The sequence below is a fragment of the Convolutriloba macropyga genome, chromosome 6 (genome assembly GCF_964194025.1).
Source record: "Convolutriloba macropyga chromosome 6, txConMacr16.3, whole genome shotgun sequence".
In the NCBI taxonomy this organism is placed as follows: domain Eukaryota; kingdom Metazoa; phylum Xenacoelomorpha; order Acoela; family Convolutidae; genus Convolutriloba; species Convolutriloba macropyga.
This window is the reverse complement of record NC_134473.1, coordinates 5,120,865-5,146,218: the sequence shown is the minus strand read 5'-3', so window position 1 is coordinate 5,146,218 and position 25,354 is coordinate 5,120,865. Positions and strand designations below refer to the sequence as shown.

Genomic DNA, 25,354 nt, shown 5'->3' with positions numbered 1-25,354 from the left:
TGACGCAATTTTTGCAAATTATATTTTATGCTCCTGAGCCAGGTCCTTGTGTTGGGATTTGGATGAATGGTGGTGCTATGATTATGAGGGGTGTTAGTTCTTGTTCTGGTAGATGTGTCTGTGCTCCTAGATTTCATATCCAAATGTCGTTATTTTCGAGTCTCCAATTTAATTGATAGATTATGACGTTACCGTAGAACGGTGATTCTTCGGGAAATCCAATTTGTAAATAGAATTTTTGGGAGTGTAATGTGTAATATATAGATTCTTCTATTTCTGGATTAGGATAAATTTTTACGGGTTTACAAAATATTCTATTAATCCTAAACACATGCGGATGAAGAAATAAATTAGGATTGCGATTTTAATAAATTTGAAGATTTCATGTTCTACGATATCTATATTAGTTTTGCATATATGGAAAATATCGGAGTGTACTTTGTTCATATGGTTACTGAATTGGTGGGATTGCATATATGACTCTGCGGTTTCGGATCACTTCGTTTATTGCTACTATAGCCAAGTATGTAGATATAACTACTACACAAGGTACGAGAAATATAGTTAAGAAAAATATTTTTTTAGATAATATTAAATATGTTGCCACTAGTGCGTCCGGGAAATCAATTGTTGAAACTTGTTTGTTGAACTATTTTTAGAGAATGGTTATAGTTGAGTATTTTTATATTGTTAATTGTTTGTGTTGTGAATTTGACTTTCTGTTTGTTTCGCTCTGTGGTTTTTTGAGAAACTGTTTGTTTCGCTCTGTGGTTTGTTTCGCTCTGTGGTTTTTTGAGAATTGGATGAAATGCTCTACTGAAAAGTTACAGTTATTTGTTGAAGTAACTGACACTTAACGGTGTCGCACTATCAATTTTATGCTTGTTTCTATTGATATACAACTATAACGATGATTGGTATCATTTTTATTGTTATTCTTTTAGTTTTTTTGTCTAACAATTCTATAGCTTCTTTTTTGCAAACTACTATGAAAACTGTGTGTAGTTCATTTAGGTTAATACACCTATCTGTGTGAATTTGTTGTTTTAGTGTTTCGAACTCTGTGATTGTTTCAGTACAAGGTGCTGTGTCTTTTAGTAATTCAAAGTGTTTTTCTCCACAAAAAAGTTTTACTTCTTGTCCGGTTTCGGTTTTGCCTTCTATTATGAACAAACAATCTTTAGTTGATAATTTGCAATCAGATACTCTGACACTATCGTTATCAAAATGTAAATGACAAGTCCAAAAATTATCTCTTTGGACTTGTATTTTTATAAAGAGTTGATTTTTGTTCAATGATTGCATAAACTCTGATACACTAAGCATTGGTGGATTTTCATTACAATGGTGACTATAATGGTGAATTAACCGTTCAGAAATGAAATTAAAATACTTCAGGTTACCTGGTACTGCTGGATCGATCTGTGCAGGAATACTATTGATAAAATTCGTTAAAGAGAAGTTGAAATGTCTCTTTAGTTTGTCTAATTGTTTTCGATTTTATTAATCTCAATGAGTTGATTTAAATGAATATTTTGGATTCAAGTTTTAGATTGTTGGTGGTAGGCAGTGGGGTTAGATGAATGATATTAATTTTATAAAGTTTGAGAACAAAAAATGGAAATTTCAAAAGTTGATATGAAATATAGCAAAGAATTTTATTCTGACTGAATATTTTGAGTTTTATTATGTTTCTCAGCTCAGCTGAAATTTTCAAATTTTTCAGATTTTCAGTGGTTTTGACTTGTACGAGACAAAATCGGAGTTGTGATTTTTACTTTCTTGTTGTTGCTTTCTATAATGTTCGTGACATTTAGATATCTTCCGTTTTTCATTTTTGGGTCTTCTAGTTGTCAATTTTACTAATTTCTGGGTCTAATTAGATTGTTAGGTTCCCAGTTTCTGAATTAAAGTTTCTTCCAACGATTCTTTAACTTTTGTTCTCAAGATTTGTTTTTTCCTTTGTAATTGGTGTGTTGGTATGTAATTAGTGTATTTGATGGTCGGTTGACGTACTTCCATCATGGTATGTTTATGTTTATTAATCTGATGTTGGTGCCTATACTACTGTTAGTTTTTGTTTTGGAGTAGGTTTTTGATCAATGGTATAGCTAATGACGCCAACTATACCAAGTAATTTAGTGCAAAGGTCTAGTTACCAAGTTATTTGATGTGAATGATGTTACTTATAATTGGATAGGTTGTTGCAATCTTTGCAATTGTTAAATGGCAAGTTTTTTAAAGGTTAATTGGTTGTTTGGTATGAACGTCATTGTTGAAAAGGTTTAGCTGTATTTGAAATGTTTACTTCAACTACTAATGATCTTTGTTAGATCTGCCATGTTAATCACCATCTCGTTCATGGTGTCGAATATGGTAATTGTTCTGATAATTATTTGTTACTAATTGCGTCTGCAAAGAGACAGTAAGTCTCTGTTAACTGTTCTAACATCCTTTTATCTCATTGTGGATGTTGTCAATTTGTTAGTTCCTTCCCGTTAATGGGGTCCTTGTTGAGTTTTAGTGATTATTGTTATCACTAATGAGCTGTGCTAATGATGTCTTGTAACGTCCGTTTCTTTACTAATGATGTATATGACATTTGTTAAACAACGTCCGTATTTTGCTTATGAGATGTATGACGTCCGTTTTTGGTGGTGACGTGTGTAGCTATGACGTACGTACACTTACGGTGTTTGAAAGTCAACTGTTCATAATGTCGAATGTGAAATGGTCGAATGTTATATTAATTTTGTTGGTTAAAGGTCATGTTAAAGGTCATTTGATCACCTTTAAAGATTGATAAAATGATGTGTTCAAATTTCAAGTAATGCTTAACTGATGTTTTAGTGACATGTAAATCCGATAACATCAATGTTAAATGAATGTTCTGTGTTTTAGGTTTATTTGTTATTGATATTGGGTTGTGATGAATATTCAGTGCCCTTGATTGTTACATTTAGTGGTTTATTCAATTTTTGCTTGGTTTCACAGCGTTTAATTGTTTTCCTTGAGCTTTTTTTTTTACTTTGTCCTAAATATTTCTGTAATATGTGTTGTTACATAGGTTGTTACATGTGCATTCCTTTTACATGGGTGGTTATAGCAAATTACTTCTTCTAAAAGTGGAAGTTATTTAAAAGAAGAAGTTATTTCCCTTTGTACGTGTTACTCATATGGTTATTTTTAGCTTCCGTTTAGTTCTTATATTCCTTTCTTAGTTAGTGTTGTTTTATTCTTTTTACCATTGTCTCGCTTTCTCCTTGTAATCATTGTTGTACTTTAGTATTTAATAGTTGTAATCATTGTTTGTACTTTCATTGTTGTACGTTAGTTTTTATTATTAGTATTATTCTTAAGTGTTCCTGGATGCTGACATCTACAAAATGTCTATTCCTGTTTTAAACTTCTGAACATCAGAAGATTGTTATTTGATTCATTGTTATCTGATTATTTGTTACTTGATTATTTGTTTATTATTCGAATGTCGACAATTTCTAAACGTCTATTCCAGTTCCAAACTGTGGGACGTTAAAATATAACTTGTTCTTTTGACCGTTTTTTATTTGATTTTGTTTATATGAGAACTTATACTTTGTGATATTCATAGTTGAGGTTCCAAGAGCTACTATCAATACCTATTTGTTTTAGTATATCCTGTGTGGATATTTTACTTGTGATTTGAATCTTTGTTATTTGTGTTATTTGTTTTATCAATGATGTGGGTGGTTGTTGCCAAATTTGTATCAGTTCGACGATGGTGATGTTTTGTCGATGACCGGTATTGAGGCGACTGGACTGTGGGATAATGGACTGTGTGGGCGTAGTTTCACGGGTGTCAGTGTTTATGTTTACAGTGTTTATGTTTGCAGACATGTTTCGTCAAATATTACAATTCATTTATATTTAGCTGTTTTTATATTTCTCCCACTAGAAGGTGTTAAAACTTAAGGTGTTAAAACTTAAGGTGGTATTTATCATATTTTATCTATTTTCAGTTTCATGGCGACATGTTTTGTTGTTAAATTACTGGTGGTGAACTTATTTTTAGTGGTTAGAGGTTAGGTGAATGTTAACACCTTTTAAAATTTAAACTAATTTTTTATTTTCTGTCATGTTTTTAATTTGATCTTTTCATTTGTTAATATAAATGTACTAAATGTAACTTTTTGTACTAAATGTTTTACTGTTTTGGTGATTTGCACACAAAGTTCGGGTTAGGGATGTGTGTTATTTGTAGAAATTTTGAATGTAGGAATACTGAATATAGAAATACTAAATGTTCTCAGAGTAGTGGAAATACTGTGTAAAAAATATATTAAGATTGTATATCTTTTCGAGATAATTCAAATAGTTAGGATAGATTTTATACATAGTCGTACAAGATATCAATGTATGTGTATATTTAGGGCGGATAATATATGACGGGTACATAGGAGATTGTACAAGTTTAGTCCGATTATTGTTTCTGGTAGGACAATGAAATGAATAAATTATAAAGATTTTTATCGGGTTTCACAGTTGATATAGGTTTTTATTATTTATAATTAGTGACATTATAATTGAATTTTATTAATTGTAATATACCAAAAGTTGTATTATTGTTAGTAATACTTTTTTAATATCTGTTATCATTATTATTATTATTTTATAAATTTATTTAATTATTATTATTTATTATTTTGCTAGTGTAATTTTCTTCCTACGAAGATTGTAGTTATGGGCTACTTGGGTTTGTTCTTTTTCGTGTTGTTTTATGTTCGATTTATTCATAGTCTTCATGTTTGATTGCTTTAATGTTGGACTTCATTTGTAAGTAGGTAGTTTTGCAATTCTAGTTTAATATGTTTTTCTTTTGGGTAATATGGTACAATGTGATTTCTGTGTTTTGTTATGTATTCCTTATTGTTATCTTTTAGTATATAAGTTGTTTCCGTAGGTTTATCTATTATGAGGTAAGGTCCCGTTTTCAATGGTAGTAATTTTTTGGATACACCGTCAACCTGTTGTTGATTTGTTACTAATACGAAGGTATTTATCTCAAGAGGTTTTGCTGTTCGGAATCGACGGTTCATCTCATCTGTTAACTTTTTTCTGTTTTGTAAGATCTTCGTTATCGTTTGATATGTGTCATTATAGTGTCTTTCTTTATCAAGAAACCATTTTGCAAATGTTCCTTTTTGTAATTTCGCTATTTTTGGGTGGCTGAATTGTTTTTCTAAATGTGTATGTGCCGGTTGTGTGTTACATGCACTGGTTCCTGTTGGGTTGCAATTTCCCATTTCGTCTGTTGTCGTTCCTAGTTTTATTTTTGTTGGTTTTCTTGGTTTCTGGTTGAATACAACTTCATATGGTGACATGCCTAGTCGTGTTTGATATTTTGTATTGTATGCATAAGGAAAGAACTTGGCTTTTCGTGACCAATTTTGGTACTTTTCGTTTAGTAGTGTTCGAATAGATTGTCCAATTATTCTGTTTGTTCCTTCTACTAAACCGTTTGTCCAAGGTGCATATGTTGTGCTTGGTTTGAATTTTATTTCAAAATAATTGCATAAATGTGTTAGTTCTGTGTTAATATATTCTGATCCGTTAACTGATCGAATTTCTTCGCGTAATCCGAAATTTCATAAACCAGTGTTCAAATAGTGCCTTAAATGCGTAGTGTGCATTATTTTTTGGCGCACACATTATTGTTACATAATGTGAAATTGCGTCTACTATCACAAAGATGAAGTTGTTCCCTTCAGATGTTGGGTGGATTGGCCCTTTTGTATCAATCATTATCATCTCGTTGAAATATGATTTTCTAGGTGCTAACTGTTTTTGCTTACTGTTAGTTTTCGTATTTGCAAACACTTTATTTGTTTGGCCTTGTATACAATCTGCGATCAAGATTTTGATCCAAGTTGTTAGGTTTGGAAAATAGTATTTTTCCATTATGTTTCTTTTTGTCTTTTCGAGGCCTGTATGACCTACTAGGTCTATTTAATGGTTGTCGTAAAAGGTACATAGTATTAGTGTTAATGGTAAACAAATCCGTTGTATTGACTTGTTGTGGATTCTTATGATAATTTTAGTTATTCCTGTTTTCTCGTCAATTACAATTGATTTGAATTTTCTGAAATAGGCGAATAGTCCTTTATTTCCTCCTATGTCCATTGTTACTGAGTGTGGTTTATTGTTATGTTTAATCCACATTTTTACTTTGTGAAGTACAGGATCTATTATTTGAGTTTCTTTTATTAAGTCTTCTGTTATCTTTGCTTGTTCGTTATAGAAGATGTCTGATATTTTTGCATTTTCATTGTTCGGTTTTTGTTTTGTTCTTATGTTGTTTATCAATCTCAGATAGTCATCATCGTGATGTGTTGTAAATGGTCCTTTTTGATTTTTCTCAATAATGAGGTCGTCTTTTTCTACTATGGGCGACTGCCAGTTTTTTGTTTTTGGTTTATATTTTGGTATTAAATTTGTTTTTGTCTCTTTATTATACTTTTCGTATGATATTGGGTGATATTCGTTTTTGTCAATAATTATTTCAAAATAGTTGTTGCGTATGTTAGCTAAGACTGGGTAGTGTGTTTTTTCTTTGTTATCATCGTCTGTGTTATTGCAAATACTGTATTTGCATTCCAGATTATTTGCAAACGGTGTTTTTGCAAAGAAGAATTTTACGTCTTCTGGTATTTCTACTGTTATATCACGTGTTTTTGTGAAATGTTCTTCATCTATTGTTCTACTGAGTAAATCAGGAAGGGCTAGGTTTTTTCCTTCTGTCCAAATAATGTGTAAGTTTGGGAATTTCATTAGTATTAGTTGAAATCAATAATCTCTGTGGTTTGGTTTGTTCTTTGGAGTGACAAGATAAATGATCGGTTTGTGGTCTGTAAATAGTACAATTGGGTGATTTGAGCCTGTTAGTAGGAATTCATACACTATTATCGCTGAGCACTCTCGGATGAGTGTAGATAATCGCATTTCTATCGGTGTAAAGAGTCTAGAATTTGCTGATAATAATCTCATTTTCTTTTCAGTCGGGTGTTGTTGTAGTAATGCTGCTCCTATGCCTGTATTTGATGCATCTGTTACAATATAGAATTGTTTTGGAGTGTCTGGCATTGATAGTTCTAATTTGTGTGTTATTGTTCTTTTCATTTGTTCAAAAATTGTTTGAGGTTCTTTTGTACATTTGAAATCGTTCTCTTTGTGTAAGAGATTGTATAATGGCTGTAGTATTGGTTGCATACCATATACGTATTTAGCAAGGAAATTTATTGTTCCAAGATATCTTTGTAGTGCTTTCATGCTTGTTGGTGGTTCCAGTTTTTGGACTCCATCAATTCTTGAAGTAAGTGGTTTCACTTTTTTATCTTCAATTATGTGTCCAAGGAGTTTAACCTTTTTTAACATGAAATATGTTTTGTCAGGTGCTGTTTTAAGGTTTTCTATGAGTAATATTTTGTGATATTCTACTAATATTTCAAACATTTGTTCGTATGAATTTGTTTGAATGAAGATATCATCAACATATGCTACTAATGTTCCTTTCCTAATCAAAGGATATAGGAAATGCGTTAATATTGATGCAAAAGCTGCTGGTCCAATTGATATTCCGTAGAATAATCGTTTGAAACAGTATTGTTCGTTTCCAATTGTGAAATGAGTGTATCTTATTGATTGTTCATCTAGTGGTAGTTGTTTGTATGCGCTGTTAAGATCAGCTGTTGTAAATATTGTTCCGTTTATTCGAATTAAAGCTACGTCAACATGTTCAATTGGCCAGTTGCACTTGGATTCATCTATCATGCTGTTTAAGTATCGTGCGTCTAATACGATTTTTAGTGATTCTCCTTTTCGTAAGATAAATACTTGAAACAATTTTTGAATTCTTTCTCTAAGGTGTATTGGTACTTTGCTTATTCTTTGTTTTTTGAATACTGCATCTTTTTTCATCGGTAGGTTTAATTTTACTTTTGTTTTTCCGACGTCAAATTTTGTTGTCTCATAGACTTGTTTGTAGTCTAATATGATAGTTACAACTTTTTCAAAATCATCTTGTGTTAAATGTGAATGTTGGAAATCAAACATTTGAATGAATTCTTTTTCTGAATCTGTGTATTTGTTAATATTGAATTCGCATTTGAAATTAGGTTTTCTTTCAAATGTTGCTACTTGTTCGATTGTTTCGTTGGTTTGTATGTTTAAGATTTCATTAATATCGTTCTCGTTTTCATATGTTAGATGGCATAAAGCTGCAAATAAGTCTATTGAATTTGTTTGGTACATTTCTTCGTTTTGATGTCTGAATGTTATGTTTTGATACATGAAACCAATTAAACCTTTATTGATGGTTATTTTGTGTTGATTCTTATTGATTAAGAATATGTCTATAAAGTGTTCTTCTTTGGATGACATATCTTTTATATCTGTGAATGATATGTTTTGATATTTATTAATCGGTTCAAAATAGAATTTTGATTTATGAATTGTTTTTCCACTTGATCTTTCCATCTGTTTGAATATTGGAATTGGAAATGTCATGCATTTGTGTTGATTCTGATCGGAATAAATTGTTTCTTTGTTAAATATTGGGTATAGTCTAGAGTAGTATGGATATCCTTTTGTACTGTTCATGAAGAATACTATGTCGTCATCTATAATTGTATTGGTATTGAGTGTTAACTTGTTCGTATTTACATTTATGGTTTCTATATTTTCTTTGAAGAAAGGAGTTCCAAGAATATTATGATTACATTGTGTAACATAGAAATGTATGTTGAAATTGTGTTGAGGTTTATTTCTGTTGTTGGAAATTCTATCGGGTGTTAAATTTAATGTTACTGTTCCGAATGTTTCTATAGTTGTACGGTTTGCTGCTGTTAGTGTTTTGTTTGCTTGTACTAAGTGTATCTCTGGATTGTTGTATTTTATTTTGGTTCCAGGTATCTTCATTTATGAGATTTAATGTTGCTCCTGAGTCTCGTAGAAAATCAATTTCTAATATCAGTTTCTGCTTTGTAAAATCTTGCTCAAACTTGTTACATTGGTACATTGGTAGTATCCAAGTTGGGTTACTTTCTAGTGTATTTATCACTGTTTTGCATGTATCTTCACTTGCATTGTAAAATTTGTCTAGTATTTCTTGATCTTCATTTGATGATTCGGATGTGTATTCGTAATCGTCAATTCCAGGTGGATCATTGTTTCGGATCTGTTTCTACATTGTTAGTTCTTTTCTTGTTGTTGTTGTTATACTTATTTCCGTCTGAACGTCGTTCTCTAGATTGATATCTGTTATTTTGTTCTCTCTGTGATGAGTTTCTTCTATCATCTCTATTGCTATTGTTCGAATAGTGTCGATTGTGACTATTGGAACGTTGTCTATTTATGTCACTTCTGTTTGAATCTTCGCTGTAATGTCTTTGTCTATTATAATTATGTTTATTATAATTACTATTGTTATTGTTATTTCTGTTAAATGGTGATTGCTGTCTTGAGTGACTTTGGTTTGTATATCCGGAGCTTGATCTGCTGTTATTGTATCTGTTATAAGTATTATTTCTGTTATAACTGTTAGTTTTGCTTCTGTTATAATCGTTTCTATTATAGCTGACACTTCTATTGTTATAGTTGTTTGAGTTACGATATCCTTGGTAGTTTCTATTGTCTCTATTGTTTGAGGTATTGTTGTAATTATTTCTTGATTGCGGTCTGTATGGTGTTCTGCTTCGTGAATTATTGTATACTGGTGATGTTGACGGTAATTGTCGTCCATTGACGTTATTTGAATCAATTTTCCTGTTTGGTAAGTTTTGATTATTTCTCATGTGACTATAGAATGATTTTTCTTTTGGTCTTGCTATGCTTTCTCGTCGCGGTCTTTTAAAGCATCTACCTTTCTTGTGACCGTGCGAACTGCAATAACTACAAAATAGTGCAAATTTAGGTCTTCCTTTGAAATTTTTTCTGTCATATGTATTGTTAATTCCGTTGAGAACGTTACAGATCGTTCCTTCAAATTGTTCAAGATCGTTTTGGTTAAGATCGTTTATGTTATTACAAGCAATATTCATCTGTTTTAGATCTTCATTAATGTTAGTTGTTGTTTGATTGACTTCGTATAATCTTTTGTGATTATTGGTTATTGTTCTTGTCAAATCCATTTCATCTATTTTGTCAACTAATGTTTTAAATGGCATTTCTGGTTCTCTTGGCGTTTGTTTATGGTTCGCATGTTTTTTCAAGGCTGCTGTTTTTAACTCATTATCCGAACATCTAATGAATGATTGATTCATTACGCTGTTTCTGTAATCTTCTGTATACAATGAATATGCTGTCTTTACCAGTGTTTCTGTTCTTAGTGCGAGTGATCGTAGTGATTCATTTGTATGTTTTTGAAGTTGTTGTAATACTATTTTTGCTTGTTGTTTTGTTTTTTCTGAATCGAAAACATCTGTAAATTCTTTACAGAATCTTTCCCAATCCAGTTTAGTTTCACTCGGAAGAGTTGAATACCATTTTTGAGCTGGTCCCTGAAGTGTATGTAATATTAAAGCTGCTCTTTTAACTTTCCATTGATGATGGCCTGGTTTGTTTACTGGTTCTATACCACTGCTAAATATCGTTGCTGCAACTATACTGTTTAGATATTCTTCAACAGTATATGCTGGGTCTGTACCATCAAATGGTCGTATTGTTGTAGGTACTGAACCACTGCTGATGTTTTGTTCTATTTGTGGCTCTTCGTTTATACTCATTGATGTTAATTGTTTATAGAATGGTAAGGGAGGTTCTGTAACTGTTGTTTCCCTTTCTTCTGTTGTAGTTGTTGAATTTGTTCGTCGTATACGATTTTCTTGTTGTCTGTGGTTTTGTATATGGTTATTTTCTGTGTTTCTGGTTTCTGTTTGTGGAACACTTTGTCTATTAATATTATCTAGAGTTCTTTCTAATCTGTCAAACATTACTGCTAGTGCTTCTTCTTGTCTACGCTCTATGTTTTCATGTATCTGTTTAAATTTATTTTCGAAGTTATCTATTATTCTACTTGTATGGTTTGTTACTTTTTCTGTTATTTCGTCCTTTAGTTCTTTGTAATCATTGGTTTGTTGTTCTCTGTGTTGTTCTTGATAGTCTCTGTTGTTATTTGATGGATTCATGTATGTATTATCTCTATTATAATTGTGTTGTGTTGGGTACTGATGTTTTCTTCTAACGTTTTGGCTGACTGACGGTGGTAGCCAGTTCCCTAATTTTTCATCTGAATCAGAAATGTATATTTCGTCTGCTGTGTTTATTTGATGACCAAATAAATTTGATGTTAATGGTTTATCTGGTTTTAATGTTGATTTTTGTTTTGATTGAAAACTTGCGTTTAATGGGACATCTTTTGGCGTGGAGGTTGATGTTAAACTTCTTGATAAGTTGAATGATGTTGATCCGGTCTGCCCTTGATCAATAATCTTTACATAGTTTTCTAATCTTTCTATGTAATTTAAGCTATCCGAACTTACCTTTAATGTGTTCTCAAAATGTGGTGAATAGTATTCGTTATTCCAGATGTTTTTAGGTTCATCTTGAAATTTTTCAATTTCTTCATGGAATGTTTCGCCAAATAGTATTCTGTTATCATTAATATGTTCTTAATTATCTAACCAGAATAGGAATGTGAATTCTGATATAATTTGGATTATATCTTTTCTCAATGCTTTTAGGTCTTCTTTGAGTTCAATAATTTTTGTTAACCAATTGTTGTAACAATATATCTCTGTCCTTAATCTGTCGTTGGCTGATTTTATTTCTTTTTGTTGCTGGTTTATGTACACTGTAGTATTTTTATTATTTCGTATGTTGTAGATGTTATTGCTGTTAGTTTTGTTTTATCTTGTGATTCTTCATGTCTCTTTAAGAATGTTTTGAGCATATCAGATAGTGTTGTTTCATTTTAAAAATTATAGAATGTCTTTCTATTACCTTTTTCATATGTTAAGGTGAATGTATAATGTTTGTTATATTGATCTCTATCCAGTAGTATTACTGATAGATAATTCGCCAGATGGTTTCTATGTATGTTAATCTGTTGCATATGTTTTGTTTCTTTGAAGAAGTTATTCTTCAAATTTATTATTATTCTGTAAATAATTTCACGGTTTTCCTGCGCAGGCGCTAGCAATTGTAAATGGTGTTAAGAATTGGTTATTAGTATTTGTTTGTTCTTCATAATTGGTAGCCATCCTGATGTTATTTCTAAGTTATTCGTTTTGTTTGCCAACAGTAATTTTGTTATCAGTCTTTAAGAGTTCTTTTCCCAATTTTAGTTCAGCACTGGTCGCACCAGATAAGACGTGTTCTGAGCATACCTTTAATAAGACACTTCCTGAACAGTCTTATGGTTGTCTAAAGAATAGTATGCACTCTTAAGGCTTACCTGACTAACTAAAGTTCTAGATCTCTAGTCTGTTAATCTTCTATCTGAGCTTCAGCAGACAGTGCACGGGCCCCAATGCTAAAGTCTGACGTATATCTCAATACAAAACAAGAGCGGAGTAGAGAGAGAGAAATATACTTTATTATTATATCAGGTAGGTAACTGGTGCTGACTAAATAGCTTTCTTTTCTGGTATCAGGGGAAAACAGATAAACATCTAAAGGAAAGGTGTTTTCCTTTTTTTTAGCCAATCAGGGAAGAGTATTTTCAGTCTTTATTTATTTAAATAATAAAGTCCTTAAATCTTCTTTGTTGGAAGTCAACATTGACTCCATCTTCTAGAAGAATTGTTCACTTTGGTTCTCTGGTTCCGTTTTGGGGAGATATCCTCGCACGCCTCTGTGTAGGAATCAATCCAATCAGCAAAGTGGGTAAGGTTGGGTTGCAGCAAGGCTTGACTTCCTGTGCGTTGATTCAATCTGATTATCATGGTAGCGTTCAGTTTGTCTAAGGCCATTCTCAAAACAACTGAAGTCTTGAGATCAGCTTCAAGGTTGTGAAACCTGAATTTTTGTACCAGTCTCCTCAAGAAAGATGAAGAGCTCACAAAAGTGGTTGCTTCATCCGTTCTGGGTTTCCGCCAGTTCTCCAATTGATCCAGGTATGCAGCGACAATATGCTGTGGTTTGCCAAAATTTTCTGTCAGTTCAGCGATGGCTTCATGGTAGTAGTCCCCATTGTAGCCTTATTCACTTATGGAATCTCTTGATTTAGGTGTTACAGAGTTTTGGAGGTATGTCTTTTTTTGGGCGTCTGAGAGGCCACTGTTGTTGTGAATGGTTGCTTTGAAGAAGCTGAACCACCCTTGCTAACTCAAAGGATCACCTGTGAAATTATCAATTGATATCTTGGGCAAACTCATTGTGTTCTGTATCATCAGTGCTTGGTGTTGCAACCAGTTTGGAGGAGAACTCGGGAAACTTGGGAAACCCTTGTATAGGTTCTTGTTATAGCCGTTATTATAGTATACATCAGGTCAAGGTCAGGTACAATTGTTCTGTGGTTGGTGATTTTTTGTTGGTGTGTACCTATGGCTCATGGTTGGACCAGCTCAGCCATTGTTGTGAAAAGAACCTGGTTGTTGAGATTGCCCTGCTTTGCTATCCTCACTCTCATGTCGGCTCTGTCCTCGAACATGGTTCTCTTCTCTCGATCGACTTTGAATTTTGCCAACGTTCATCTGTTCGCAGTGCCCCTGTGAGAAAGTCCCTGTTCCTTCGTCTCTCTTCAATGTTCAAAACGGTTTGAATATTGTCAGGGTCTTCTGAGTCGGACGAGTCAGCTTTGTTTGTTTCCTGATTGTTGCGGCTTGCAAACTGATGTTTCCTTGCTCTATTTCGTACAGGGTGCTGTTTTCTCAGTAGATTAGTAAAGGAGCTGCTGATGTGTTAAAAGCAGAGTCAGTGTCATTTGTATCCATTCTGTGGGCTTTTGCTCTCTGTTTGCATTTCAGCATGGTTAGGTTTCTTTTGGCAAATACTCAGCAAGTGTTTTCAACTCTTCAAATTTTAGCTGTCGCTTCATCAGTTCACTGCAATCTCAGTCCAACTGCTCTTTCGGTTACCTCAAGAGTTCTAAAGTTCCACTATAAGTATGCTTAGATTTCGTTACTATTGCTTTTTTCTTCGAAGAGGTCTTTTACTGTGTTCCACTCTATCACTTTCAGCTGAAGCTGTTGCTTGAGGCTGTTCTTTGCTGTTGATGAGGTTTTGGACTTGTTTGTCATGTTGATTGTGTTAGAAGACTTTTTCTTATTTTACACTGCACAAGTGTATACTTCACTGTTACTGCACTATGTTTCCTTTTTTGCACTAATTTTTGTTATGTTAAACCTAATATTTAAAAGAGCCTGTTGCTTACTGTATTTAGCTAATGGTTTTTGCTTAATGTTTGTTTGCTATGTTGGTGCTTGTCACTATCAGTAATCAGTGAAGTTTGATACAGATATGATGGTTCACTAGTAAGAAGTTGTATAGAATTAAACCATTCCAATAATCAGTGAAGTTCCCACAAACGTAGACAAAGGTGATTATTGTCCGGTTGCCTATTTATTTTTCGAGCGCGATAGAAAAAACCCTAACCTGTGGTGGCTAACTTTTGATCAATGTGTGTGTGTGTGTGTCTAGTGACACTGGGGGTATAACTTCACGTTCCTATAAACCTTAAGGTAGCAAGAGCATACCAGGCCTTGCAACTAATCCTAAGGTAATGTGTTTCTATTATTGGTGCTTTTAATTTCAACTAGAGGAGGACCTACTCCTTTCAAAAAATAATGCGGAATTGAAAGATAATATATTGATCCAACCATACCTAGACGCCTATTAAAATCCAGCTTTCGAAATGAGACATTCAATTCTGCAAGTAAGGCTAGGCCATCTGTCGTGACTACGCATACCACGGAAGCATTGTTCTCAGGAGAACTCTCATATCAGTCTTCGCTTCTAGGGCCAGATTAAAAATCAGTTGGATTTTTTATGATTGTGATGTTTTTGATTAAAAAGTGTGAAGTTATCAAAACCAGAAATTAAAATATGCTAAGTATCAAATGTCTAAATTCCTCGTTGGAAAAAATTCCCCAGTTTGAGTCGAGCTTCTTTCAATGGTCCTTTTTTGACCCTAGGATACGCCAGATATGTTTATGCTCTTTGGCCTAAGTCTTGCATACCAAGACAACTTTTCATTAATGTTTGTATTTCTGAAAGTCGCAACCATGGCAGCAAATCAAGCTCTATAAATACATAATAATTCGCGCCATTGGCACACAAGTTATGATCAAAATCGGGAAATCCCTTACTACAAATAATATTGAAAGTGAACGTCAACCAATTCTGACTTCTTCAATAAACTCGACATATAGAAAAGCTTCAACGAAAATAGGTTGGGGGAATAGAAATCAGGAAATGAAAAGGTTTGGGAGGACGAAAGTGTAGGTGGGGGGATAAAAATGAGGGTGTGGGGGGAGATAAAATATAAAGGAACTTGGTTCCTTCACAATTCCTTAAGTTTCAAAACAACAAAACTGACGATTCAATACATTTAAAAACGAAGATACATTTGATTGTTCAAGTTTGTAACCTTACATACCGACCTTTAAAATGGAAGAAGTCGACTATTGTTTGTTGAAGATTAAAACCGAACAAACCGATGATTAAAACCGAACAACCTATTTTTCAGGTTGAAAACCAAACATAAATATGATAATGAAGAAAAAATGTTAGGGCTTTCGTCGTTTTCGTCCAACATAAATTGAACATGTCGACGATTTTATTCTATTTATAAATGACAAGTTCTGATCTAGGAAGGCATTTTAAATTGTAATCAACGAAACGGCCTTGAAGTTTAAGTTCTTTTATGGTAAAGTTTGCAAACCAGCATAATTAAACGTCAACGGTAAACAATTCCGAGCGGCTAATTTGGATTTCATCTTTGAACATATCATTGAAATTCGGATAATCTCTATCGTGATCATTCTTATAAATAAGGCCTATATTGTCAGATGCATCAGTTACAAGAATTTAGCTGAATTGACGGGAATCAGTTTTTGATATTATTCTTGGGCACTTGCAATTATTATTATAAAGAATTACTTTCGACCATATAGTTGCTGCTTTCACGAAAATTGTCCCGTTTACAGTCTGTCCCATTTAGATTAAAAGAAAAAATCCTTGTTTTATTTTACAGTAAATGTTTACAGTATTTGTTTTACAGAAAATTTTTTAAATTAAAATTGTGCTACTGTAAAAATTTTAATTATGTTTTAATTTGTTTTAACAGTTATCCATCTTAGAAAACTGGAATTTTAAAGATGCGAGATGTTTATATTAGAAGCTTTATAGGTACAAGGGAGTTAGGTAAATTTCCTAATTTCTATATCCAAATAATTTTTTGATTGAAAACGTACACTAGGTCTGGCACGGTTTTAGAAGCGATTGGAGTTTGAAGATAGTCTGCTCAGAGGTGGTTGGGGTCCTCTTCACCTGAGCACCCTCGTCGAGACTAGAAGTTCATATGGCAAGATCTTGCAGGATTCATACAAAACTGCTGGTTATCTTGCAAGATCTTGCCAGTTCGTTTCGGTCGAGCTCTGCTCTCATTGGTTGTTACAGGAGCATTATTTTCCATTTTGTGATGCAATTATCTGCGATATAGCTGCATTAACTAATGACCAGATAGATGTCAACTTAACTTGGCCACAAGATGAGTTGAGAGCTAAAATGGTCTACTGGTACCGAAATGTAGTTATAATCTTAAATGATTGGACCCATTATACGTGAGTATACGCAGGACGAGGTTTTTGTTTGTCCTCGTTTCCCCAGTCGAGACCAGATGGTTATCGTGCAAGAGTTTGCCAGAATCTTGCAAAAACTGCCTATCTTGCAAGATCTGACTGAAAAATGGTTGTCTTGCAAGATCTGGCAGAAAAATGGTTATCTTGCAAGATTCTTGCAAGTTCCTTCCGGTCGAGCTGTCCTCTTATTGGCTCTCATTCATGCAACACATTTCATTTCGACCAGAAATTTACTTAAGAATCAGTTGCGTGTTTTTTAAAGAAAAAAAATAATTTGAATAGATTTTAAATCTGGAAATATGAATTATCTGAAGAAAACAAATTAAAATCAACCTTTGAGAGCTGTTAACACAAAATAAATTACTATCAAAAATTATTTTCCTTCGACTTTATCAAGATTTACAAAACTACACGTCTATATTACCTTTTCTGATGAAAAAATTATGTGTTATTATTCTTTGCATCTTAAACAGCTTTATTTCGTTTAATTTAGCTCCTTACGCTTAATTTTTCTTGCCAATGCCCAAAAAATTTGATGCTTAGATTAATACTTTTCTGATGGTTTTTTAATAATTGTCTTTCGCTTTTGTGTTGACGCGCAAAATAAGTGTACATTTGAATATTGCAACCGTTTTAGCGTTTTCTTTCCAAGTGTAAGGTCTTTTCAAGTGTAAGAAAATTTTTTTTGCAAACGGCTATCTTGCAAGATTCTTGCAAAACGAACGGTTATCTTGTAAGATTCTGGCAGAACGAATGGCTATCTTGCAAGATTCTTGCAAAAAATGGTTATCTTGCAAGATCTTGCAAGATTATGGCAGAAATTCTTGCAAGACGATGTATCGTCTTGCAAGATTCTGCCAGATTCTGGCAAAATCTTGCAAGAGAACCATTCGGATCTGGCTTGGGTTATGATGCAGAGCATTTTTGAACCCACACAGCGGGTACGGTGCGTTCAAAAAATACACGGTCGAGGATTCTTTTTTGACGAGCAGCATAAACGAGCACGCACTTAAGGTCGCGAAACATTAACGCACCAGGTATTTTAGGTCGAGCATCATTAACGCACCGGGTAATTTAGGTCGAGCATCATTAACGCACCAGGTACATACTGTCGAGCCAAAGTCAGCAGCATGGACGCACCAATTCTGGAACATAGACGAGCCACGTTCTGCCACATACACGAGCCACCTTCGGCCCCACAGACGAGCTAGAAACTTTGTCATAGGCGAGCTAAGGTCTGCACCATACACTTTTTAAACATCTTTTTTATAAAGTACTGTCGGAAAATTATCTCAAGTTGATTGAAAAAATCGACTTTTTGAGATTTTCGAGTATGTTCTGGGTGTGTTTCCCTCCTCCTTCTCTCAACCGGGCTAATGACCGGCTATGGCGGAAATACAAACAAACAACTATAGGAGAATTGAGCAGAGCACTAGAAAAAAAACTAGGCTCGAAAAGTTCTCTCCAAAACAGATTGAAATACTAATTTTTTTCTAGGAAATTTAGGCGAACCAATCTTTTTGCATTACAACCTAAATAGTACTGGTAGTCTGGGATATCAATTTGGTTCAATTTGAGCAACTCTATGACCCAATCAAAAAGACCTATTTTTAAAAATAATTATTCGAATTAATCGGAAAATAACGTACGAAAAACTAAATTTTTTCCTAGGCAAGCTATAGCAAAAAAGCTTTTTGGTTTACACTCTACGTACACAAGGGATACTCCATACCGAGTTTGGTTCACTTTGGACAACTCTTTGACCTAATCAAAAAGACCTATTTCTATAGACCACGTGTAATGATATTTGATATGCTCTCGCTTTCCATGATCAAAAAGACTCCTCCATTAAGCTATTTTCGCTAAACAACTGATTGAATCAAATATTCTATTTATTTAAGCAGTTGAAAATCTCTCTCGACAATTCTCCCTTGACGAATTGCTTCCTGTTGGACCATCTAAATCTCGTCGAATGCGCCGTGAACTCAACTTGACCGCTTTCTCTTTTTTCCGCTTTCGCCTTCTCCGTTTTCTCTTTTCAAGTCTATTGATCCCTTTGATCATGTGCTATCCACGCAGCGCAGCCCGGGTCGCGGTTTCGTCGAAAAAAATACGTAAGAATTGCGGTTAATCGCGGTAAAAAAAAGTATTGCATTATTTTTCATCGACTCCGCTCATTTCTTGCATTATTTTTCATTGATTCCGCTCAATCCCGTCATCTCTTGCATTTTTTGAGCGAAATTTGAGCAGACTCCTCGACTTGGGCGCATCTTTCAGCGATGGATGCGGTGAAAGCAGTGATTTTTTCAGAATTGCGGTTTTACAGGTGACAATTTTACTTTCACCACATTCACCGGAATTCGTACAAAAAAAACTGCCGTACACGGGTTCTAAACTCTCACCTCCTGCATCTCAACCACTTCTTTTTCCACTTATCCATCTGTGACATATTTCTGTGATAATTCTTTTGAATTTAAACTAGATTCCATGAACTTTATGAAAAACACATGCATGGAAATTTTGTAAGATTCGCGATTTATAGCGGCAAAATTTAAGATTAGCACTTTTTAGCGGTAAATTTTTTACCGCTTAAGGGTCCAAAAAAATCATCACTCTCAACAGGAGAGCGTGAAAATTAAAATTTCCCCGCTGAAACCGCATAATTTACAAGGATTTTTACCGATGAATTGACGTACGATCTGTGGTATTTAGGTGTGAGATTTTTCTCACTGGTTTCACTGATGAACTTTCTCGCTAGAGAAACTGCACCAAGAATTCTTGTTGTTCTAGACCTCCAATACAAAGGGGATCTCTATGAGTTTGTATTGATTCCAATAACTCCTTCTTCCAATTATACTCCATCATTTTTGAATAATGTTTTTCACTTATATGCAACAAAAAACACAAGAAAATCTAACATTTCCTCTAGAGAAGCTACACAAAGATTCCTAGTGTTTTAGACTGCTCATACGTAAAGCATCTCGCTATGAGTTTTAATTGATTTCAATAACTCCTTTGTACGAGTGAAAAACTCTTTCATGGAAAGGACAATAGCGAAATTCTCCTAAAAACGGTATTTTCCTAGGCAAGCTGCAGAAAACTGGTTGGGCGTTATAGACTCCCCATACAGAGAGATCGCTGTGCATTACTGTCATCAGTCAACTTTTTCATAGAAAAAAAATATTTTTTTGGTAAGTAAAACACACAAATCCCTCAAAACAAGAAACCGAAAATTCTGGCTATTTAAAATTTCAACCCAATATGGGAGTACTTTGAGTTCAATCTGTTGAACTGATTCTTGCATAAATGCCAAACATTTCTACTGCGGGGATAGCAAAAGCAAAAACGACAACTTACTTGAATTTTTATTTCATTGTCGTTTAGGCTTTAACGAAAATTTTTTTGTGAATTGTATGCATTGTCGTACCAGAAGTTTCTTTTTCAAAAACTAAACTTCTTCCACCTCTCTACTATTACTAAAAATATATTTAATAAAAATGGCCAATTAAGAATCGTAAACAGGAATTTTTACTTCTTTCAACGCATTCACCTTAAATTATACATAGCTTCATTAAATGTTTTGAGCGGTGAAATATTGTACTGTTTGCGGTTTCTAGCGCTGATATTTTTCACCGCTCTCGACGCATTCAATTCTTTTCTTACATCATTTTAGCCATTGATTCTGCAGTGAAGATAATTGATGAATTTAGTGGTGACTTCTTGTAGAAATTGCAATTCTTAGCGGCAAAATCTTTTTTTTTCCACCGCATTCAAGGCTAGATTTCACAGCAATTCTTACTCTTTTAGCGGTTTTGTAGCCTTGAAACCTCGGCCTAGCAGAGTTTTGGAACCCGGGGTATCCTTGTTTGCTTCCTGCTCCTACGATTAAGGCAAAAAAAATTGTTCCAAAATTGAGGTCAATGTAGATCCCCATTATAGCCAAAATAATGTAAGATGTACGCTTAGAAACCCAAAGTTATGTAAGATCTATGATTAGAAACACAAAATTATGTAAGATCTACGATTAGAAAATCAAAGTTATGTAAGATCTACGATTAGAAACGCAAAGTTATGTAAGATCTACGATTAGAGACGCAAAATTATGTAAGATCTACGATTAGAAACGGAAAGTTATGTAAGATCTATGCCTAGAAACGGAACGTTAGATAAGATATACGATGAGAAACCCGAAGTTATCTAAGGTCTATGATTAGAAAAGGCACTACTTTCTTTTCAACGCCTGAATATTATATCATACATAATGCATTCATCGCCAATCTTACATAATGTTCATTTCAACGCTGACACCTTGGCCGGAGTATCGAGACATTAAATGGATTTTAAAGTGGAATGGAGCTATTTTTACTATAGTAGTCAGTCTCAATTAGCTGTTTAAGTGTCAATACTTATGATGCAGTAGAGTAGTTATGATAGAGTTGAGACGATACTCGCCCTTTTCAAAATTAAGGAATATTTACTCGAACTTCTTTTTTATGTGTTGTGCTATTTCGTAATCTTTTGTTATTTGCTGCAGACATATTAACTTAAAATTCACAAATAGAGAGGCATGAAAAAATTTCAAAATAAAATTAAGTTGAGAGTCAATGTTCAACTTTAACTAAAACTTTTACTGAATTCCGATGATATATATATATATAAACAATGTAGGGTCATCGTCTAGGTTGCAATACTATACTAAAAAAATTTGCGATTAAACTCTGGCGTTTTGAGATTTCCATTTTTGCATTTTTTTTTGCTTTTGTTGCATTTTAATGGGACAGACTGTCATCACAAAGAATAATTTGCTTCCAAGTCTATAATGGATGATTTACTAATGGAGGATACAAGATTTCAAACTGCGGATGCTCTGGAACAAAATGACTGCATTGTATGTTCATTACGACCAAACGAAACACCAGAACTAATCGGCCAATTCTGCCTACATTGTGGTCGAGACAGAACAACTGTCGTAAAACAGCTGAAACGCAGAATAAGCGTTGAGTTTGACCCGTCCCGTATTTGAATTTGAATGTCATTGTTCACAGTTTTCGTTTTTAATGCTTATAATTTAGATAATGTTCATCAAGACAATACTTATCGGAAACTCTACTTTCGGAATTGTTTGTCTTTTGACAATCGCAATTTCAAAACAAATTTTTTAAAACATTATTTAATGGATTAGCGTTTCTTATTTTTCACAGCACTCAAGAACTTGAAAAGGAGAAATTATAATGTAACTTAGAAACTTTTTCAACTTAGTTCAACTTTTTCAAATTTTGGCTCGCTTTAGTCTGAGCATCAAAGATTGAGGCCTGACAAATCATATATAGATTCTTTATAGACGAGTCGATAAGTGAGGGTTGAGCACTAAACTTAGCAAACGAACTGGCGTTCAGAAAAAAGAGAGATCTTGAAAAAATGACAGAACGAAAAAAAAACTGATTGGCTGAGCTAATTGTTTTTTCCCGGGTCACCAACCAGACAACTTTCTTTGATTTCATACTAAGTCATATATGATTCATAGTAATCATACTAGGTCATATATGATTTGTATGCTTTCTTAGTAGTCATACAAAATTCCTGGAAATCACACAGGAATTATACAAAAAAAAATTAAAAGCCGAAAAATACGCACCCATCTTTGCAATAAATATTGCATTACAGGGACTTTTTGCGGATCAGAACGTGAATCCGGGGATTCACATAAATGATAACTCACCGATAACAATAAAAACGTGATTTGAACGAAAAAATATGTATGATTCTTGATAATCATACAAGCATCATATATGATTTCTTTGGTTTCATACAGGCTCGTACTATGAAATCAAGTACGGACACAAGGAACTCATATATGATCCTTGTAAGAAATTATAGAAACTTCAACCCCGTTTGATCAGAGCTATAAATAATTTGGCATTTTTTTCTGAAATTGAAACCCAATTATCACAAGATAACTATCTAAAGTTCAGTAGAAGTAGCTTTTCGTCTGTTCAAACACAAGGGGAAATCTTTGCATGATCTTCATATTCTTTCGGGTTTTTTTCAATATTTGAAATTTTGCTAAAAAATGATTTATATTTATAGGTAACTCTAATAATATGCAGTGCTTTCATTCAAATCAGTCAAAAAGAACAGCTAATGCGAAAAAATGCGAATTCAATTGTTCCGAAATCGTTGCCCAGAGAAAATTACCCTTGAAAAACTTGTTTAAGAATTTAATTTGCAAATTGCGATGCAAATCTGTGTTGCAACTAGGATTGACAGATATCGGTAATATCCTTTTTGTCTTGCTTGAGGGACTTAGGGGACTCAAATTATCAGTAGAAATTCTTTAAAAACCAACCTGCAAGCAATTGTGCCATAAATTTCTCAAATTTTCCAATAATGTTTTTTGCCATCCATTCCTTTCTATTGTAATCACGGATATATTGTTTTTGCGCAAACATATTTCAAAACAATTAAGTAAAACACATTTTGAGGAAAAAAACTTAACTACCTCGTGATTAATGATATAGCTGAATTTCGCGTTATAAAAAATCAGTATGTAATTTCGAAAAATCTATTTGCCAGGAGTATAAAAACGGCCAAATGACTGATAGTTTTAGCTTCCATTGCTTGCTTATGTGTTTGATAATCATCGCATAAAATATATGGTGATTACCAAAAAAGTTTGCCATCATCATTAGTACACCGCGAAAGCAACATTTTAGTTTTTTAGTATTCTTCGCGATATGAAAATTTTCAGATAGTCAGCAGCTTTTGCTTCTAATGGTAAAAAGTTCATTTGTTTCAGCAGAACTGTTTAATGAAATTGCAACCGCGGACCGAGCCGAGTAAATTTTTTGTGTCAAAATTTATAAACTAAACAGAAACAAAACGTCAACAGGATTAAGAATATGAGAACAAACCCAATTTCAATATCAGTTTTCAGCTTTCATTGCCGAATTTTCAATATTCGGTTCGTCATTAGATAAAGACGAAATCCCCATAAATTGGTTTCTAAATAAGTTAGACTGGTATGGGCTCAGGTAGTTTAATTTGTATCCAATTACCCCCAGAGGTCATGATATTCTGCAGAATAATGGTTTTTAATCGGAAGTATCTCAAAAACAAATTTGCTATATTCCTTGTTCTTCATATTCCTTGTTCTTCTCCTGGGCTCGAAGTACACTCGAAAGGAAAGGATCAGACAAGCTATAGTTCTACAAAACAAAACAATGTTCGCTCACTTTCACTTCTGATCAAATCCACATGCACTTAAAACCGTTTCCGGTTAGACTCACTTGCACAACAAATAATCAAAACAGAAGAGCGCCAACAATAGGCGAGTCCTTCAGCTTCCTTATATTGATTAAAGTGACATTTTCGGGAAAAAAATGATCGAAAAGTTAAACAAAAAGGCTCGTTTGCTCTGTACGTTGCTAACAGTGCTACGGAACAAAAGCCAATATTATTTAGCTGAAGATTGAATCAGAAACAACAAGCAGCCAAGTTTGAATTTTCAGAGAAAACGAAGAATCTGAGTAGCCTTCAATCACGAAATACTTCGTTGCACTTCAGTTATGCTAAAATATATCAAAGAATTATCTTGAAACAAGTTCTAACAAAACACAAACCCTTTAAGTTTTTAATTTTTTGGACAATTGACTCTTCGTTTTGACGACTTTGATTGAGCTTCATCTATTTTTCTATAAACCGCTGAGAAACAAACTATTCTTTTGCCAATTCTTAAGTCAAATTGATGACTTTTGATTAAAAGTTAACAGTTTTTCATACTCTTCAGTTTTTTCAGCTAGAAAAATTTAGTCAGAAGCATTAGCAAATGTGGCTGTAGAAAAAACAATAGTGTTTCAAAGCCATAATGATTTAACTATGATTTCATGTTTTGTCTAGATAATCGAAAAGGAAATCAAAAATAATTAAGGAGACAGTGGCTCTACTCCACGTATAATCAAGGAAACTCTTCTCTTTTCAAGCTATTCTTAGCCCCTACGTTTTAGTTTTGAAAGTCAAAACGTTGGAAATGGAGTTTTTAAGAAAATTGTCGTAATTATTTCGATTATGTGGCTTATATTATCAACGGGACAGAATAGTTGCAATATATCTCCAATGTTTTCTTGCAACATCACATAAGCGGTGTTTTAATAGAAACTGTGGACTTATATCGCATGCCAAAATATTACGAAGTCAATATGAATTTATGCAGTTGTATAAAAAAATCGGCAAAGTGAAACAAATCAATGTTTGAAAAATTCGAAAACAAAGCCTTGAAAGTCCTGGAAATCAATTAAAAAAACAGCAAAAAATGCAACTTTGACTAGTTGAGGGACTTGAGGACTACTGGCGTACTTGCTAACGACATGGGTTACACAATTGAGAAAGAAAGATTAAACTTACATTTTGATACCTGTGGTTTCAAAGTAATGAAAAAATCATGTTAATACACAGATTAAGCTGAGAACATTATTAAGCATCTAAAACAATAACAAAATATTCACAAAAATTAATACGAAGAATTGAGGAGAAAGTAAACAAGATTGTGGCATAAAGAAAAAAGAGCACAAATTTTTTCTTCA

At 33.5% G+C, this 25,354-nt stretch overlaps 1 protein-coding gene and 1 long non-coding RNA gene across 3 annotated transcripts in view; one reads left to right on the top strand and one right to left on the bottom strand.

Annotated features, from left to right (window-relative positions):
- LOC142341447 (uncharacterized) overlaps positions 1 to 25,354 on the bottom strand; it is a 545,892-nt gene that overhangs the window by 355,033 nt on the left and 165,505 nt on the right. The gene's annotated exons all lie outside the window — the stretch shown is intronic.
- LOC142340709 (uncharacterized) lies at positions 15,982 to 21,951 on the top strand. The gene is made up of 2 exons (XR_012759078.1): positions 15,982 to 16,120; positions 21,572 to 21,951. It is a non-coding gene; the product is annotated as an uncharacterized LOC142340709 (long non-coding RNA).